Source organism: Lytechinus pictus, chromosome 3, assembly GCF_037042905.1.
Source record: "Lytechinus pictus isolate F3 Inbred chromosome 3, Lp3.0, whole genome shotgun sequence".
In the NCBI taxonomy this organism is placed as follows: Eukaryota; Metazoa; Echinodermata; class Echinoidea; order Temnopleuroida; family Toxopneustidae; genus Lytechinus; species Lytechinus pictus.
Genome location: NC_087247.1, coordinates 52745371 through 52759341, shown reverse-complemented (window position 1 = coordinate 52759341; position 13971 = coordinate 52745371). Strand labels below are relative to the sequence as shown.

The 13971-nt window shown below is 33.2% G+C and overlaps 1 long non-coding RNA gene across 1 annotated transcript in view; it reads right to left on the bottom strand.

The window, feature by feature from the left end:
- Nucleotides 1-5791: 5791 nt before the first annotated feature.
- Nucleotides 5792-13971, bottom strand: part of LOC135153630 (uncharacterized) — a 28527-nt gene continuing 20347 nt past the window's right edge. Inside the window, exons 2-3 of the long non-coding RNA XR_010293111.1 lie at nt 13555-13644; nt 5792-9274 (exon numbers count right to left, since the gene is read on the bottom strand). This is a non-coding gene — a long non-coding RNA (uncharacterized LOC135153630). The remainder of the gene's footprint in view (nt 9275-13554; nt 13645-13971) is intronic.

The following is a 13971-nucleotide window of genomic DNA, read 5'->3' as shown; positions in this document are numbered from 1 at the left end:
AAACCAGGCCACTGGTGGAATGTATGCTCCTTTCATTTTGAGATGATTTTCCAGTATCTAGGATTTTATTGGGATTCTACTTCTGATTGTACATATGAATTTGCATTATAAATACTTCCGATGCAAAGAAGTCTCTATTAATCATATATCAACTTGTCATACAACTAAGAAATTTTTACATTTTTTTTTCCTTTGAACATAAAGATGTTGGTCTCTGCACATAATCTATGGAAAATTAAAGAATTTAGTTCTAAACAAGTAATATGTATTCACCTATTGATATTTAAACCAATTTAATTGTATAAAATCTAACATGAATATGACATCTAAATAACAATTAATTTTTTCATTTAAACCTGATCACTATCATGTAAGATCCATCACTTTACTTTTCTTCACCTTTCCATTTCCCTTCTGTTGTCCATTTGCAAACTGAAATGACAAATTACATAAATCATTTACTCATCACATTCCAATTTATGTATTTATAAATATAAATCCTGTACAGCCATATCTCTTTTTGGAGATATCATAGTTTGCTCAACCGGCGGCGCTTGCTTTTAAAAACAATTTCATTGCCGCCTACATGTATCAATCCCTTACCCCCACCATCTCTCTCCCTTTTTATATATCTTTACCCCCTCTCTCTTCACCATTCTCTATCGCTGTCTCATTCACTCTCATTTAGTTTGTTCAACCCTCTGGGGGTAGTGACCAGCATATATCACATAGAAATCAAAATCAACAAACAGGGCCTTCTCCTCTGGGGAGCACAAATTTAATTTGGGAGGTGGCATCAAATCTTTCAGAGTACTTAGGGTAGCCATTGTTGGTCAGCATTAAATCCAAAGAGAAGATGAGAGCATCAGAATAAGAATGTAAAGTGCTAGGAATGGTTAGGAATGAAAAGGACAGAAAATACAATGAATTGGAACATTAATAGATGAAGAATAAAAATATACAGGAAGAAAAATAAATAAGAAAATCTGATATATAAAATATTAGTAGATTATGACAATCATATATCAATTATAGAAAGTAAAGATGAACAATGCCAAAAACTAGTTGGCCATAATGATGGAATAATTGATGATGAATATGTAAAGCTTCCAGATTGTACAATTGAAGAGAGAGGAATCTCAATAAGAATGAAAGTAAAGAATAGGGAAAGTGTAAGAATGAGAGATAGATTGATGGAGAGAGACAGGGATTAAGATATACATTAGGAGAAAATAAAAATAAGTTGAGAACTGAAGAAAGCTGACCAAGTGCACCCACTCTCTTCCAATTAACATTTTAACTGCAAGCATAGGTCACTGGGATGATATGTACTTTAAAGGTCAGATTATCAGGGGAAGCTGTACTGTCTATCAAAGCCTTCATCCACTACATGTCATGTACCTATGGAAATATCACACAACAATCAATTCTACCCATTCTAGCAGGCGTAGTTTCAGGAAATCAAAGAATAACAGTTCCTATACAAACTGACTATATCTCAGTTTGAAGCATAGAGCTAAATTCATTTTTCTCTCAGACAAAAATGTGAATATTTGTGTACAAGACTGTGAGGATTTTTTGCTGAAAAGTTCAATAAATGTTAATAAAATATCATTCTTCTCTACAAAATATCACAAATCTAGATTATCTCAAAAATATATATAGGGCCTACACATCACTTCTTTGTCATGAAATAAATGAACAGGTGCTTTCAAAGAAATAACCACACGGAGTAGAAGCATACAAATAACTGAATTATATTTCAAGGAAAGTAGTTCCACTGCAACAAATGATACTTGTAAAGAGGAATAAGATCAATACATCACAAACCTTTTCAAGGAAAAGTCTGATACCCTTTTAAAACCAACAAAATTTTTGAAAGTGACATAACATAAAACATCATATTTGAAAAGTCTAAACTAATGCTGTCTTAAAAAAATAATTGAAAGTCAACTCTGTTGATGTTTTCATGAAGGTTATTCCACAATGTTCAACATGTTCCCCCTTCCCCGAATGAAATACAATCAATCTTTCAGATTTCAAAATGTTATTAAGTTTAAGGTATGTGACAAAATTATCAAAGAACTTTAAATTTGCATTGTTTACTTGTAAAAAACCTTTAATAGCACACAATGTTAAAATGCATTTTAATTGAATATGGGATTTTCTGATATGTCGAACATTGAACATTTGTTATACAGTAAAAATGTAGGGAAGTAAATATGGTGGCAGTGGTGGGATGTAAAGACAGGAAAATACAATGTGCAGGTAATCAAGACTCAGTTTATATAATCAACATTCCTACTCATATAGCATTAATCAGGGCTAAGACAAAAATTTTCTTTGCAAAGCAGATGGCAACATTGAGTACAAAGGTTTAATCTAAGAGTTAGATCTAATAGGATGGGAGTTGAGAGTGTTTTAGTATTGATTTCAATGGGCCTTGATGAAGCCCAACAGATGGTATCATTACATGATTAGAACTCTTTTTGTGATGCAACAGTGAGTGAATTAATGTTCTTTTTTTTTTTTATAAATGTTAATTTTTATGAAAAAATCATATGAGAACATTAATACAAAATTGTATGAAATATTGACATTTACCTGGACCACAATCAATGCAGTTTAACATGATCATTGACATTCTACTCACATAAATTTGTATTTTTAAATCATTTTCATTGTTATGTTCCTTTCAAAAATGTGTATTTTATAAAACGGAGAACTCCATATGATTATTTGACACAGGAATGACAGAGATTTTAAAAGGTATAAAAAACAAAAACCTCTGTATCGAATAAAATTGAGAGAGATCTTTAAAACGATTACACTTCTAAAATTGTGCAAACTAACATCTTTTAAAAATGAATTCATTTATCACAATGCCGGTCTACTAAAGGTAGATATGCTCCAAGAAACCTTATGACCTCTAAACATCACAATCTTGTCTTTTTATCTCAACACTAATGTTATTGTACAGGTGAACCCCTGTTGATGTGAACCCCAGATTAGTCAGGTCATCTAATGGTACTCATTTTCAAGACAGCAGACACTAAAGAGCTGCGTCAAAATGCAATCTGAGCTATTCCAATCATTCAGATTGGCTTAGCATGTAACAGGTTTACGGTTCTTACAACAAAGCTGTAAAGACAACCTAGTTTGGGCTAAATTGTAGAAAGTTCCCTATAAAATAACCACTCTACTAATAACATCACTTTCACTTGCACAACTTAAATGAAATAGTTAAATCTAAGGAATATTGGAGAAACCTTATCATAAACCGAAATGTGAATTATCCATTAGTAAATTAAAATGTCTTTAGTAGCTTTGTATTTGCAAATCTGAAGTCACGAATGTCAATTTCATATAATCATCACTAATCCTGAGCTTGAGCTATCACAATGTTCATCATGTGCTTCTATATCTCATTTATCATATTAGACTATTATGAACTCTTAAATTAGCAGAATGTCAGAAGACAAGACTTGTTCAATTCCATTTCTGTCTTTAACAGGACTTCCTTATCCATTTTCTAATACAAATTGAGACAAATACACAACGAGCCAATCCTAACCCATGAAGCAATCAAAGCAACTCCAAGACATTGCTGGTTACCAGGGTAGAGTGGCCACCAAACCACAAAACCAGTCTCCCATTCCTTCAAATATGCTACCCTGTTTCAACCTAATATCTAAACTTTCTTCCTTCATCTATAAAAGGAAGCATAATCATTTTAATTTTGCTGATTGGAGATATTTTTACTTCCTATTATGATGAGTCTAACACTGTTTCTACAGCTTGTATATTGCTTGTGTTACTTGAATTCTCCTGTACCTAGCGGTAGCAATACAGTCTATAGACATGTTTATACTGATACTCTATATGCTTAACTGTTTAATTGTTTCTATAATGGGAATATGCATGCATGAAATAAGCCATTTCCCCCCTATTTTCTCAATTTTTCTCTCCAGGGATACTTTTGAGAATTCATTGAATATCCCAGGCACGTTATGTTGGTGATGAAATCACCCCTGACAGCGATATTGCTGCTCTTCCTTCGGTTCCACATGTATTAAAACACCGCAATTTAAGATGGAGATGCGGAGCTGCTCAAACCCCCATAAGAGCCATTTTGTAAGCTTATCCATAATATCTCACATCTATTTTTGTAACACACATTTTAAGTATCAGGCAAAGATTCTCGATTTTCAAATGCTCAACTTTTCTCATTACAAATACATGTGTTTTGCATGTATTCTGCAAGCAATGTACATAATGTATTAATACATGTACATTTATACAGTAACTGTTACAAAAATAAAATCATTTAAAACTCTCAGTAGTAAATCTGCATATACATGCACATCATAAAAACTCCATTCATTCCATATTCCCACTCTGCAACAATGAAAAGTGGTTCATAACAATATTCATTACATAAAATGAAATGTAAATTGACACATATTTGAAATTCAATTGAAGTCATATAAGAAATTGATTGTACATTCAAAAGGTGAGAAGCACAGATTTCTAAGTTAAAAAAAAAATTGATGAATATACCACATTCTTTAAAGAAACAAGATGAATGCCTCTGGCCGTCTCACCTGCATCACGCGATTCAATATAGCAGCAGTGCTGATTTTGAAAACTACTATAACTCGCACAAGATGTTCAGTGATACTTGGTTACTCTTATTTCTACGTTTTATGAACTAGACCCATACACTTATAGAGATATGATGGTAATTCAACAAATACCCCCAACGTGGCCAAAGTTCATTGACCTTACATGACCTTTGACCTTGATCATGTGACCTGAAACTCGTACAGGATGTTCAGTGATACTTGATTACTCTTATGTCCAAGTTTCAAGAGAAAGATCCATCAACTTTCCAAGTTATGATGGTAATTCAACAGATACCCCCATTAAGCCAAAGTTCATTGACCTTTGACCTTGGTCATGTGACCTAAAATGCGCAAAGGATGTTCAGTGATACTTGATTACTCTTATGTCCAAGTTTTATGAACTAGACCAACACACTTTCAAAGTTATGGCGGTAATTCAACAAATACCCCAATTTGACCAAAGTTCATTGACCCTAAATGACCTTTGACCTTGATCATGTGACCTGAAACTTGCACAGGATGTTCAGTAATACTTGATTACTATTATGTCCAAGTTTCATGAATCAGATCCATAAACTTTTAAAGTTATGATGGTAAATCTACAGATACCCCCAATTCGGCCAAAGTTCATTGACCCTAAATGACCATTGACCTTGGTCATGTGACGTGAAACTCATGCAGGATGTTCAGTGATACTTGATTAACCTTATGTATAAGTTTCATGAACTAGGTCCATATATTTTCTAAGTTATGATGACATTTCAAAAACTTAACCTTAGGTTAAGATTTTGATGTTGATTCCCCCAACATGGTCTAAGTTCATTGACCCTAAATGACCATTGACCTTGGTCATGTGACGTGAAACTCATGCAGGATGTTCAGTAATACTTGATTAACCTTATGGCCAAGTTTCATGAACTAGGTCCATATACATATTAAGTTATGCTGTCATTTCAAAAACTTAACCTCAGGTTAAGATTTGGTGTTGACGCCGCCGCCGCCGTCGCCGCCGCCGCCGCCGCCGTCGGAAAAGCGGCGCCTATAGTCTCACTCTGCTATGCAGGTGAGACAAAAATGATATAAGAAAAAATAATTACATAAAATCATATTGTTATGATTCCTGATAAAACATTGTATTCAAAAGTAACAAATTTTCCTTTTTTTTTCAAATGCATAGAAAACATGTCTTTGAATAGATAGTTATTATGCTGAATGTAGAAAGGTATTAAAATGATATTAATAGAAAAGACTTATTCAAAGTCAGATCAGAGAAGAAGATACAGTAGATTGATAAAAGGTCATCCCTATATGCCAAGTCACTACTCATATCAATCCATCTCACAGTGAGATTATACAATATTCTCTTGGTGCATTCTTGTTTTTCTACTCCCTCTTCCCTTTTCTTGCTCTCCCCCTCTCTTCTTCTCTCTAACCCTCCCTTTTTTTCTTTCTCTGTCTTCTTCCATTTCCCTCGACCTATCTCTCTCATCCAAATCTTTCAAAATACATGTCTAGATGAAGGAGTCACACTAACGTTAGGGACCAGCAAGCTTGGAAAAAATGTTTTTTGCTTGGTGTAATTGCTTACAAATCTATCTCCCATAAAAATAATATATACTGAAGATTTTTCAATAGATTAATAGAAAATAAATTAATGTATGGATAGGGAAAAATATGCATTTAAAAACATTAACATTTTTCTTCCAAATGGAGTGATATGAATGTAGCTAACTATCTTCAATTGGTCCTGAAAAAATAGGTATTAATCTGGAATGTGATATACATGAGAACATTATATTTTCTATTAAAGTTCTTTTGAAAAGTAGTATACACTACCCTAGGCATCATTATATTTTTCAATTTGAGGACAGATATCCCTCGTTATCTTTGATCATATTGATGGGTGACAACGCAAATCATTGGTGAACAGAGGCAAAATGATCCTTCTATTTCATTTTAGCTCATTTTCAATTTCTTGTTTCTATTTTGTATTTTAACTTCTCCCTTTTCCTTTCTTTATCACCATTTCCGACCACTTCCCTTTTGCTCTTTTGCATGAGCATGTCTGGACAAAATGGCTTATTTTTCAAAATCTTGCATCAGACTATCTTTTCCCTTCAACTATGAATAAACTTTCTTTCTCCTTAACAGCCTTACATTGTACATCAAAGATACCAAAGACAAATGTACCTTAACAAACTAAATCAATACATCAAATCATATTACATCAAAGAATCACTCAATTTGTTGACCTTAGTTAATTCCAGAGTCTCTTAGGGTAAAAGGTTCACTTCTGCATTTTGCATGAACCCACCTGAGCAGGCTTGAAAATAAATGGAATATCAAAGCACAACGCTTTAATTGATATCCTTAATGCATTCTTAATGACTGACTCAATCACTGGACATTGAAAGATTTCAGTACGAGAAATACATTTTGTGCCATATGATATCATACCTTGGACATTAGAATCTGTATGATTGTACATGGTCTTGAAATCAAATCACTTGATAATTAAAGGGACTTCTCATTTGATTAATTCTAGAGTCAATGTGTCCAGTCAAGTTGGGTTATATCCCTTGTTATTAAAAAATAGACTTTAAAGCAAAGTTAATTAAAGTATTAAGAACTATGTATTCCCTATACCAGGTGGTAATTACTATTACCATTATTTCTCTATTTTGAACGCAACACATCAATTTTTTCCTTCCTTATTATTTTTCTATTTCCTTTATTTCAAAAGAAATCAGAAATTAAAATATTACTATAATATAGAACTTTAGAAGAAACCATGCTAATACAACAATATAAATCTATGAATTTTGAAAGACAGATGCAAACGATTCATCTTATTTAAATTCTATACTATTTTTGTTATGTATTATGGCATTCTATGTATCACTTACATTTTGTATTTTTTAAATATAATTTTGGAGAATAAAGATTGCATTTGAAGACCAAAATGGTTTTCAAATATTTTTTATTATTCTTTATGAATTTTAATGTAATAAAAAAGACGAATTGAACCTTTGATACCTTAGTCTAATACTCACTTATTGTTATCATCCATCAATCAGATAATCTTCATTAATTTCACATGACTTGTCCTTTGAAGGGTAATATTACTCCATGATGAAGATAATTTTAAAAAATCACTTTGTTTGCATACTCAGTCATTTAATTGGTAAATTATCTGAAATCAGACTATTCAATAAAAATGAATAAAAAATGCTTGGATATACAGGTTGCTTGTTTGCATTTTTAAGAATGAAAAGTGGATTATCTCTCTCTCTTTCTCTCTCTCTCACAAACACACCCTCACCCTCACACACATATACTGCATACATTGCAGATACACTCTCTTTCCCTCCTCAGAAACGGAATAGACGGATTTCAATCACAAGACGATATATGTAGTATGTGAAGTGGGATCTGATTTGCAATCAGTGGAATCTATAGCCTCTAGTCATTTTAATCTCTCAACACAGCTGCTGGTTTATAATCATCTTTTCTTTCTATATAAATCACTTTAGAAATCCCATTGCATACATATAATTCAGATTACCACAAAAAACTTTATACAAATTTTGCAAAACTGACAATAAAATTTCATTATTGATTTGGCAGCATCAGTTTAATAGTAAGATATAGTAAAATAGTAAATAATTAATAAAACGGGGTCCTCTCATGTTCATAGATTAAATGAAGACGGTCTTCATGTATTGTTGATGTATCATGATGCTTGGCAAACTGTCATTATTCAAGCATATTTTACTTATATAAAAATGCTTATTATTCAAACAGTATTTGGGTGTAGATTTCATGATCCCAGTGCATGATTATTCACATCAACCTTTATACAAATGTTTTGAATATGCTTACGCAATTTGCATAGGTTTCTGTGTGTCTGAACAGGTACCCTATGCCCGCTAGACATGGACTTCCATGGTAAACACCAGCCTATAATAAAATTCATCTTTTAAATCAAATGTTGTGATTAGGAAAGCCATGATAAGAACAAGATGAACATAACGGACATAGCACAGAAATACTTACTGATGATTGGCAGAATAAGCCATAACAGAATATCAAGTAAACCCCTGTATATTCAACGTAAAGCACAAACAAAGACAAGAAGTGTGTCCTTTACAGACAAGTGATTGTAAGAAATGTTTGCTACTGAAGCTGATTAAGATGTATCCATGCTTTCAGTACCAAAGTCTATCTTTGGATATTACATTGATAAGCCAGCCTGCAAGCAATTTATGTGTGATGTAGCAATTTTGAAGATTCAATTATGGGTTATGTCATTGTGTAAATGATTCTTTTCTGTTGGGTAACATTTTATGAGCTTACCTGAAGTACTGACAGTCTCTTACACACACATGTATATTTACATTAATGAGCTCATGTATAATTGTATAACACCTGTCTTTTAAGTCTAGCTTTATATCTGTAAATGGGATAGTATTAAACCGCTATAAGAGAAGATAACCACATATGATGTTTCATTATTTATTAATTTTGTATTCAGTTGGCATTATAAAGATGAAACTTACCGTTGTTCGCTCCAGACAACTGAGTAAGTGATGGTGTTGGGCTTCATATGGACTATACTTAAGATTCATGTCATCACTGCTAACTCCACTCTGTAAATTGACAAGAAGATTTTTAAAATCATTATCTGAATATGTCTCTGTTAATTAATAAAGAGCACATAACACACAAGTTACAGAGTTATGTCACTGTTAGTACTACACACAAATCTATGTAGGCAATCTAGATCAACAAGGGCAAGTACCATTTTTATCAAGGATGTGTTCTTTTAAAATTTTTAGGGTAACAGGGGGCTAATATTAAGGAAACAAGGTTCTGAACTATTGTTCCCAAAAAGAATGTATCAGGTCCCCTCCCCCTGGTACAGTACTAGAATATGGGGTAGGGGGGAAATACTCTCGAGACCAACCTATTCCCAACTTAATTTTGTCATGTAGAGGGTATATGGGCTGTCAAAGGAATTTTGGTTCAGAATTACGTGAGTGTAAGAATGGTCACTATTGGTCAATTTTTATTGGCAGCCATTTGTCTGGAGAAAATGTCAAGGGACCTTCTAAACTGGATTATGTGACAGTTGCTCCATCGATTTCTCTAAAGATTTTTAGACAAGGCTTATCATAGGATTTTTAGTTCAGAATTGCAAAAAATTATGATTAAGATTTATCTAGTTTTTGAAGCTTGTGTTTGGCTCTATGTGTAGATTTTCAGTAGGAGCATTTGTTGCAACAGCAACTATCACCGGAAATCAGGAACAATGACAACAAGTACACACAACAGGTCCTGTTTTTATCATCATCATCAGCTAGGAACCATCACTGCAAATTACTAGAAGCAAACTCATGGACATGGCTCAATTAGCATACTTTACGACACAGAAGCTATTTTTGCTATCTGAGACATCACATCAATGCTCATTCACACATCTCAAAGGCTCGTTTTTCTCTTTCTACCATGACAGGCAATAGCCTTCCATTAGCATTTTATGTGCGCTGCTGCCACTGAATGCTGATGAATTAATGCATTACATGACTTGTTTGTCATGATGCAACAAGACTATTTGAGATGACTTGCGCATATGTCAGGTTTTCAGCTTGAATATTCTGGAAAATATTTAATAGCATGACAATTTTAAGAAAACTAAAATCCATACCATTTTGTGAATTGTTTTTTTTACTGGTAACGATATTACCATGATCATGTATGTAATCACATCAAGATATATTAAAATACATCCTAAAGCTTTTTTTATAGAGAGGTTCATATTGTGACTCATCTTTCAGAGACTTTCAATGGTATCAAATAGCATTCATGTTATTAGAACATTAATGTTACTATGACAGTCCTGCTCCATGTGGTGATAATCCTCTGCTAATAATTAAGTTCACCAGCTACAATATCAGCAACAAATGTGGCTTACAGAAAGATAGTGAATTTCTGGTATTAAGTTTCCTTGCTTTTAGTGCTTTTTGTGACTATTTTGGTGACTATTAAGCGGATTATGACCCTGGGCAAATTATAAATGTAATATTGTCTGTTCATATACATCAAACATACATTATTGCCACTGACATAATTTAAAGTAAAATCTGCAGCCGAATAAGTGATTTGAATTAAGAAATGAAAAAGGCTTGAAAATATCCTTTTTTTTAATCATACCTGCAAATGTTCTTATGATCAAATAACATTTAAACAGGAAATCCCATCTACATGTATTTTCTCTGTCTTTGTAATAACCACTCTAAGTGAAAAATCTGAATATTGAATATGGTTAGCATTGAAAATACACCTGGTCTTCAATCTCTTCATTTATTTATCCATTGTTATTCTTAATACATTCAAAGTAAAATGAAAATAAGAAGTGTTAATATGTATCTTAACCTTATCATCCATTGAATTATCCATAGCAATTTCTTTTTAACAATGATATTAAAAATAAAGACTTTTCCTTCCAACATGGTAATAGAATTTCAGATAAAACTATAACATCATGTAAAATTTCTCTTCTAAAAAAAAAAAGATCTGACAGGAGACTGTGTTTATCACAGTTTTCTTATGAATGGCTTCAGTGCAGAAGCATCATCATTTATTTTAGTGTTTACACATTGTAAACATATCGCCTCAACCTGTCAAAATACAGCTCATTTATAGCATATTTACGGTGCCATATTAAAATACATTCAACAGAAGGCAGTAAAACTAAAATAGGTAATATTCAGCTTGAATTTAAGAAAAGAAAACGATAGTGTGTATGTGAGTTATGTCTGTTTGTATGTAAAACTGAGTATTAACTTTGGTGCAAAGACATCTTTTCATCTGACAATCCATATTTTCCCCGACATTCATGATCCTGAAAAGAGCAAGCTCAGTATGCAGCATCTATAATTGATAGGCATAGATCCTGAAATTATTAATGCCCTCTGTCGCGCCAGGAAGGATCCATCAGGAAGGGGGAGATATATAAGCGATCTTTAGCACAGCTGTGAGGAGGAAAAAGGAAGTTAGGGCTAGAGGCTATGAAGTATGATCCTCCGAGACCAGCGCATCACTTCTGGAGCAAAAACTGTTATGGGGGGTTTGGAGAGATTCCTTGGCTAAAATGTCAATGAGAAATTTGGTGATGAGGATAGCTGCCAATCATACAAGATCCTTTCACAGTCAACATGGATGAGAACTTGAGAGGATGGACCACTAACTACAGGGCAAATGAAACATTAGTGAGATTGATCTTTAATGGCAGTTTTCCTCCAATCTTTAAAATGCTACCTTTTAAAAGCATTTTTGTAGCTTTCACGTGAGATATGTGTGCTAACTCTGCAAAAAATTAGGTGCTTGATTTGTAAAAATCAGAGTTTAGTTAAGTTGTATTCACTAATTTCTAATTTGGCAATGAACTCAAATTCAACTTGAAGGAAATATATGGGTAAACATAATATCACCCCCCAATACAATATAAAATTCTCATAAAATCCTTCAAAATGTCATTTAATTATTCCATAAATAGCTCCAAGCATCAGGAATTATGTAATTTCCAAAGGCTTTGTTCAGTGACCAACCCATGTAAGTATATCATAATTAATTAATTCTGCTTTTAAAAAGATGTAAAAATTGGGATTCAATTCATGAAGATGGTATATGAGTTCAAGGGTTTTTTTAGAATTGTGTCAAAGTTTTTACTGCAATAGTTGTAACTTTTATACTAAGAAAATCCATAATTTCTTTGATATTGCCTAATTCTATGATGCATACACAGTATGAATGACTCCAGGCGTAATGCACCAATCAAATGAATTTGCAGGCACCTCTGCTGCACAAATAAAATGAGATAAAAAGCAGAGGGGAAAAGAGACTATTTGAAGAGACAGATGTCCTGATATGAGAATAACACATGCAGAGCTGTTCTCTCCATGGAGAAAGGGATATGTACATAAGTGCGTGGGTGGGTAGGAAACCAGATAATGTAGCCTGAGTCAAACACACCAACAGTACACAAGATTCTCATAGATATGCAGGCTAAGGGACTTGCCAAACCTTAGTAAACAAATGCACACAACTGAATTCTGAGTTAGGTGACATGAATAATCCTCTACTGCATATATATCAAGTTCCATTTACATCCATATAACAATGTAACATGTGTTGTACTTAATGTTGAATGTTGAAATAAAAACATGAATCAGGTATATTATCCACTGATTGCAAGGGTGTTGGTTACTTTGGGGAGAAAGAGAGATGCAAACTAGATCTGGGGTTAATGTGTAAACGTGATGAGGAATAAATATATACAGCTGAAGCTGAAGTGTTGGATGGGGATTCTGGAGTCATGGGGGAGTATTTCACTTGGGTAAACAGAAGGGAGGAGTTTGTTCTCCAAAACATTGCTGGTCATACGTCAAGCTTTCCCCCGACATGTTTGCTCTGCGGACACTCAAGAGTAGGGACAACACAGTGAAATATGTTCGATTCATCATTATCAGCTTTGAAAGGATCAGCATCACCATCAAGTTATCATCATCATCACCAACATCATCACTATCAATATAGTTGGAATCAATATTATCATTAGCATCATTGTAACTGAGGTCATCAACAACATTACCAAAAATAACCACCACCATCATCTCAGTTACCATTGCCCTCTATTATCATCATCATCATCATAATATAATCACCACCGTCATAATCACTATCTTTGCCATCATTACTGACAATGGTCATCTTCATGATTAACATCAAGATAATTATCTCCATCATCATACATCTAATGCCAACATAAAACAATTATTCCTCCTTTCAACGATCACATTCATCTTCTAAATAAATATCATTAGTTTTATGACGATCCTCCAAACAAGATAATGGGTTTCTTACGTACCTTAGCTAGCCTATCCGCCTCTTTCTTCCTCGATACAAAGGCATTTCCGCTCGCATTTTTGGCTAATCTTATCCTTGCAAGTCTTGCTTTCTGCAGAGGAAAAAAATGAATACACAAAAGCTTTTAGACTATGTTCATGAAATGGTTCAAACATAAAAAAAAAATCAAATGAACAAAAAGGGGTTAGTTTTTGAGGAAATGAAAACTAAAGGGTATGAATTTTTATATACATTAATAAAATACATATGAATGATTTAGAAAAAAAAAGATCTGTAGGATTTGGCCACTATGTTTTGATTACAGGCTTGAAGGTACAGAAATATTATGCACTCACAGATATAATATATTATGCTCTCATATACATATTTTGTTCATACAGAAAAAAAAAATGAATGAATGCACATTAAGCTTACAGGA